This window comes from Equus asinus, chromosome 7 (assembly GCF_041296235.1).
Source record: "Equus asinus isolate D_3611 breed Donkey chromosome 7, EquAss-T2T_v2, whole genome shotgun sequence".
NCBI lineage: Eukaryota > Metazoa > Chordata > Mammalia > Perissodactyla > Equidae > Equus > Equus asinus.
In genome coordinates, this window is record NC_091796.1 from 20,703,377 (window position 1) to 20,710,978 (window position 7,602).

The window sequence follows — 7,602 nt, forward strand, 5'->3', positions numbered from 1 at the left end:
GTGCTAGACAATGTAATGTGACATTTTATTCTTAAACAGCTTTAATATCTTGTTGGCTTTGAGCTTGTGGTTCACCATGACCCCCAGGTCTTTCTCGTGAGGACGGTTGTGAAGCTGTTATTTCCCAGACATTGCACTTGTGCAGTTTTTTCAATATTTATTCAATTATTTTAAAAACTATTATTTTGTTTCCGATTGACAAGGTAATATATGCTCACTGTAGAAAAACTGGACAACACAGAAAAACATAAAGAAACAAACAAAAATAACTTAGTATCTGCCTGCCCAGAGATACCATGTTAACATTTTGATATACTGTATTTCCTTTCCGCCTCTTCACTTTGCATACATCTTTTAACATTTACAAACGTAGTGTATATATTATTGTGTAGTCCACTTTTTTACTTAGCAATTTATCATGTCACAAAATATTCTACTAAGGAGTGATTGTTTTCGTTTAGAATTTTAAACTAAAAAATTCCACTTCTTGGGGCCGGCTCAGTGGTGCTGTGGTTAAGTTCACCTACTCCACTTTCGTGGCCCAGGATTCATAGGTTGGGATCTTGGGTGTGGACCTATGCACTGCTCATCAAGCCATGCTGTGGCAGCATCCCACAAACAAAATAGAGGAAGATGGGCACTGATGTTAGCTCAGGGCTAATTTCCTCAGCAAAAAGAGGAAGATTGGCAAGAGAAGTTAGCTCAGGGCCGATCTTCCTCACCAAAAAAAAAAAAAAGTGAAAAATCCCACTTCTAGGAATTTATCTAATAAATAACTACTGTTTGATAGCAAAGATTTAGCTACAAAGAAATTTACTGCAGTTTCATTTATAATAGGAAAAAATTGGAATAATACAAAATTACCAAATCAGAGTAAATATTCACCTATACAATGAAATTCCATGCAACTGATAAATTATTTTTAAAGACTATTTTATAATATGAAAAAATTTTATTGATGATTGCTAAGAGGAAAAGCAAACTATAAAACTGTATATATAGTGTGATTTAATTTTTAAACAATAAATAACTATATTAAAAAAGGTTGGACGACACCACAGACACTACAATGAAAGCTATAATGGTGGCATTATGGTTGATTTTATAGTTTCATTTTATTTTGAGACTTTTTCTAAATGTCCAGTAATAAGTATGTATTATATGTGTAATAATACAAATAAATTTTAATTCATTATTTTAATAAATAATATTTTACTACTTAAGGTATTAAAATGTATTTAATCAATTTCCTCAAGCTTGGACATATAGGGAGTTTATAATTAAATAATACCTCATCAGAATTATAAACACCATATTCACCTCCGGGGGGGGTGGCTGAAGGCGTTGGCATTGGTGGCAGGATGAATAAAGGGTTTCAACTTTATTGATAATGATTTATTTCTTATGCTGGATGTTAGGTCCATGGGTGTTCCCAGCATTAATCTTCATGCTTTTTGTATCTTTTAAATATTTTATAATAAGTTAAAAAATAACAACACAATAAGCAATTCATATAGCAACATATATGTCCTGAATATGTATTCAATTATTTCTTTGAAATGATTTTCTAAAAATAAAAATAGGAAAATATATTTAAAACTTTTGACAAAAATTGGTATACTGTCCTCCAGGAAGCTTGAAACAATTTATATTCTCACTTGAAGCACACAGATGCTTGTTTCACCTGGCCGTTGCCAACAATGGCCATTATCATTTTTTAAATCTTTGTAAAATTAGGTAAAAAATGTTATCATCCTATTGTATTAATTTGAATTCCTTTGATTAGCAGGGAGGAAAACATTTTCATCTTTATCGGTTACTTGTCTTTCTATTTCTTGTATTGCTTTGGCACATCTTTTGCCCATTTTTCTATTCTTTAGCCATCTATTTATTATTTATCTTTTTATATTATGAATATTTTCACAGTTGGTAGTCTGTTTTGTATTTGCGCTTATGGGTTTTGATGTTTGGCAGTTTTATTTTACATAATGCAATATATCAAAATTTTCCTTTGTGCTTTTTCTTCTTTTACTCAAATGTTTAGAAAGACTGTATCTTCTATGAAATCAAATACACATATCTACAAATTTTTTCTAGTTTGTTCTGTTTTCTGTTTTATGTTTAATTCTCTGAGCTATCCGTGAGTATGGTATAAAGATTTAACTACATTTTTAGAAAATAACTGGATCATAATGCTCCAGTCCACTCTCCCTTTTTTTTTTTTTTTAAATCATGTATGTTTTTCTTACTGGTTTGAAATGCTCTTTTACCAATTACTAACTACTAGAGTTCACTTTTTGGCTTTTTTTTTTTTTTTTTTTGAGGAAGATTAGTCCTGAGCTAATATCTGCTGCCAATCCTCTTCTTTTTGCTGAGGAAGGCTGGCCCTTAGCTAACATCCATGCTCATCTTCCTCTACTTTATATGTGGGACGGCCCCCACAGCATGGCTTTTGCCAACTGCTGCCATGTCCACACCCGGGACCCGAACCAGTGAACTCTGGGCCGATGAAGCAGAATGTGCACACTTAACTGCTGTGCCATCGGGCTGGCCCCACTTCTTCGCTTTTTATTCTGTCCATTTGTCTGTCTCTTTTTCACACAGTTCACCTTGCTATTTTATTCATTCCACCGTGATAATGTATTTTGATATCTTGTAAGTCAAGTTCCCTTCATAATGCCAGTTCTTCTCGGCCGATTACCACCACTTTCAGGTTAAATTTCAAATCATTTTGTAAAGTTCCAAAAATGTTTTACTGAGCTCCTATTTGGAGTGGCATGAAATCTATATATACAAATTTGGGAATAATGGGAACCTTTGCAATATTGATCCATCTGATTTAGAAATATGGTATAACTCTCCATTTATCCAAATTTTAAGTTTTAATTGCTCTTCAGTTAACTTTTATAATTTTTTTCACATAGATCCTACAAGTTTATGATAAAATTTATTACTGGATATAAATGAAAATGTAATATTTTCTAAAGATAACATTTATGTGTTGGGAAAAGACTTAAATGTTGAGGGGGAAATATCATATATCCATCTCATACCATTCACAAAGGCAAAACTAAAAAGGATTAAGCATTTAAATAATAATTTTAAAAAGATACTAGAAGAAAATATAAGAAGAAGTATTCTAATCTGATTGTAGGAAGATGTTTTGTAACATGACACTAAGACTAGAAACCATAAAGAAAAAAAGATGGAATAAGTTAAAAACTAAAAATTTTTAAACTTACAGATGGAAAAAGTCACTAAAAAACAATGTTAAAAGATAAATAACAAACTGGGAAAAATACCTCTAATGTAGAAAGTATTTCTCCAAATCAACAAGAGAAAGATGAAAAAGGACAAGAAAATGCAACATATGAAAGAGAAAAAGAAGAGATAATAGGCATTTGAAAGATGATAATTTTACTTACAAAGAAATATTAATTGAAACTACAATGAAGTACTACTTTTCTTCCATAATCTCATTATCAAAGGGGTTATTTTAAAAACATGATAATAACCAGTGTTAGGCAAAGTTATGAAAAGACAGGAACTCTGCACACTGCCAGGAATTGTAAATTAACACTGTCTCCTTGAAGGGCAGGTTGTCAGAATCAACAAAATGTAAAATATGCCTGCATGCTGATCTACCAACTCCAGTTTCAAGAATTATAACTATGAATTGTCTCAAAAGATGTACAAAGATGTTTATCACTGCACTGTTATATACTAATATATTAATTTTGAAGAATAAGAATAAAAAAGAAATTGGTTGAGTCAAGAGAGGAGCTAGGGGCCAGCCCCAGGCCAAGTGGTAAAGTTTGAGTGCTCCACTTTAGTGGCCCAGTGTTCCACTGGTTCAGAGCCTAGTCGCAGACCTACGCACCACTCATCAAGCCATGCTGTGGCGGCATCCCACATAGAAGAGCTAGAATGACTTACAACTAAGATATACAACTATGTACTGGGGCTTTGGGGAGAAAAAAAATAAAGAGGAAGATTGGCAACAGATGTTAGATCACAGCCAGTCTTCCTTACCGAAAAAAAAGAAAGAAGCCAATGCACATGAATTTTGAGCAGAAAAGTGACAAGTCAGACTTTGATATTAAATCATCTTTGCATTTTGAAATAATCCCTATTCTGACATGTGTTAATCCTTTGCCATATTATCGGATTACATTTGCTAATATTTTATTTAGCAAACTTTTTTTACCTGTACTTAAAAGTGGGATTTATTATAATTTTAAACTCATTTTAACATAAAATCAAGATGATTTATTCATCTTGTTAGTTTCCCTTTCTTAGTTTCTGTCCTATTTCAGCCTTTGATGAAGTTGGTGAAGTTTATTGGTTATTCGTTTGGTTGGCTGGTTGGTTAGTTGGTTGGTTTGGAGGCAGGACGGTATTGCGCCTAGCTGAAAAAAAAAAATTAAGTTTCTCAGTTTCTTTTGCACCTAGGTGTTCAAGTCCACCAGTTACGAGTAAAAGTTTGTGGGAACTTCTGGGAAGGCTTTTTAAAGGGAACTAAAGCAGCTATGACATGTCTCCACTTTTCTTCTTCCTTCTGTCTTCCTCCTGCCCAGAATGTGATCATGGTTGACGCTCCAACAGTCATCTTAGACCATGAAGTAGCCTTGAGGATGGAAAGCAAAGACGGTGGAGCAGAGAGAGAAGGAACCCGAGTCCTTGATGACTATGCAGATGCATGTCTCCGTGCTTCTACGTGTCAAATGCTTTTGAGCTTTTATTTGGTTTTCTAAAACATTAGCTATCCCTCATAGTTTTATGTCATCTGGACATTTGACAGGCATGCCTTCTGTGGCCCAATTTAATTTTTATTCCTCCAGGTTAATCCATTAATTAATACTCTTTGGATGTAATTATTCAACTAATTATGAATTTCACTGACTATAGCATTTTCTAGCCAATATTTCTATATATTTTCCACCGAGGTGGAAAGATACTCTATCAGCTGTCTTCTAAAGTAAAGATAGACTAAATTTGTTAAGTTCTCCTGATCCACCTGTGGTATGGTAAAGAATTTGTCTGGTCTTTGTCCCATGCTCCTGGCAGAAAGCTTCAAAAATCCTTGGAATTTCCTAAGTGATAGCAGTGTCTTTGTCATGCTAATGAGGTGACTCATGGTCGGCTCCTAGATAGCTTCAGGAAGAAGGCTGGTCACCAAGAAAGACTAACCGCTTGATTAGAGGGTTGAGACTTTCAGCCTCCTCAACCTGCAGGGAAGGAAGGGGACTGAAGATTAAGTTCAATCACATGCCCAATAATTTAATCAATCATGCCTGAACACCAATGAAAACCAGAGCTCAGTGGAGCTTCCTGGCTGGTGAACATATGGATGTGCCAGGAGAGTGATAGGTCCTGACTCCAAGGGGAGAGGGCATGGAAATTCTGTGCTCCTTCCCAGCCCTCGCCCTATGTGCATTCTTTATAATAAAACTGTAGTTGTAAGTATAGTGCTTTCCTGAGTTCTATGAGTAGTTCTAGCAATTTATCAAACCCGAGGGGGTTCATGGGAACCTCCTGGATGGGTAGCCAGTTTGCCAGAAGAGTGGGCGGCCTTTGACTCCACTTGTAGCTGGCATCTGAGGTGAGGGCAGTCTTGAGGAGGACTGAGCCCTTAATTTGTGGGATCTGGTGCTAACTCCAGGTGGTTAGTGTCAGATTTATTTTGCAGTACACCCAGTTGATGCTGAGTACTACCCAGACTAGTAATGTATCCAAAGCAAAAAGAAAAAGAAATTAGGTTGTTTGTTATGATTACACTTTCTTTTCTCAAGTAAGCCCCTTGTTTAATGAGATGCTATGTAATTTTGCTGGGAGTGCTCATCAGTCCTACCATCCTGTAGCTTAACAAAATTCTCTTTTCACATTCTTTCTCATTTCATAAAGACAAAGATTACCACCTGATATGGAGATTTCAGGTGAAATTCCTTTAATTTGCCAGAAACTTTAAATGATTTCAAGTGACTGAATGACCTTTTCCAAATTCTCAGTTTTCATTCCCTGACTGCAACATTTGCTCAAGTTGGAAGCATGATGGTTGTAGAATAGTTCTGTATTTAAAATATATATATTTTAGTAATTTGCCTAAAACAGCAATTCTCAACTAGGCAACTTTGCCCCCCGCCCCCCCGCCCCAAGAGACATCTGGTAATGTTTGGAGATATTTTCGGTTGTCATAACTGGGAGGAGAGAGTGCTACTGGCCTGTAGTGGGTAGAGGTCAAGGATGCTGTTAAATATCCTACAACACACAGGACAGCTGCCCACAGCAAAGAATTATCTAGCCCAAAGTATCAATACTGCCGAAGCTGAGAAACTCTCTACTGACATTACCTTAGGATGCAGCCCAGGTCTTTATGATTCCAAAGCCTGATCTTGGAATGACCCCACTTTCCATCTTGAAATGCTCTCATTTTTTTTCACATGTAGCACTTTTTGCTTCGTAATCAGAATTTCCCTTTTGAGATCCTCTCCCCTGTTAATAGTCCTTCTTTTAGAAATTTTGTCCGAGGCATAGTATTTATTGCTTTTTTAATTTTTTGAAATTTCTTGTCCTAAAGACTAGGCTACCCAGACCCTTCATGATTAGGGCCCCCCAGATGTTATCATCTTTTTTTTTTTAGGTTTCTAATGCTTTTATATCATTCAAGTTTTTGCAGTAGTGAGGCTGGGGTCTACTTTGTCATAAGATGATCATATCAATGATATTAAATTATCCATAAAAAATAAAATAATGTTAGATATACTTTATACATAATGCGAAGTAGTGTAAACACTGCTATATACACGAGGCATCATTGCCCTTTATTTTGCTTTTGTATTTTTCCCTTTAGCCAGTAAATTGCTTTCCAAATAGGGAGAGTCTCCTAATAAATGTTATCCCTACTTAATTTAAGGAGATAGCAGTATGTGAAAAACAGTAGGTATGATTTGTATGGATGGTAGAGAATGTTCTGTCATGCATCTATTTTTAAGAAAGACCAACATAGGGGCCGGCCCAGTGGCTCAGCAGTTAAGTATGCCACAGGTTCCGCTTCTCGTTGGCCCGGGGTTTGCTGGTTTGGATCCCGGGTGCGGACAAAAGCCATGCTGTGGTAGGTGTCCCACATATAAAATAGAGGAAGATCAGCATGGGTGTTAGCTCAGGGCCAGTCTTCCTTAGCAAAAAGAGGAGGATTGGCAGCAGATGTCAGCTCAGGGCCAGGCTTCCTCAGCAAAAAGAGGAGGACTGGCAGTAGTTAGCTCAAGGCTAATCTTCCTCACAAAAAAAAAGACCAACATATCACTTAAAAAAGCACATCCTACAAAATAAAGGGTAGAGTCACACCAGGTTGGTTCAAGGACTAATGGCTATTTTGTGAGGGGAAGAGCTATTTCAAAAACAGTTATTGTCCTTTAGCTGCACCATTCCCACCAAGGATGTATGTTAGACTGCCAAGGAATAAAGACGGTAATGAAAAACCTAAATCAGCTTTGTAGAAAACTGGTGTTTCGGGAGGAGGTAGCTGTTGGTCCTCAATGGGAGCACTAGACTGACGTAGGAAGGAGCAGAGAACATCCCAGGTGTTCACATCTTGTAGCAGGA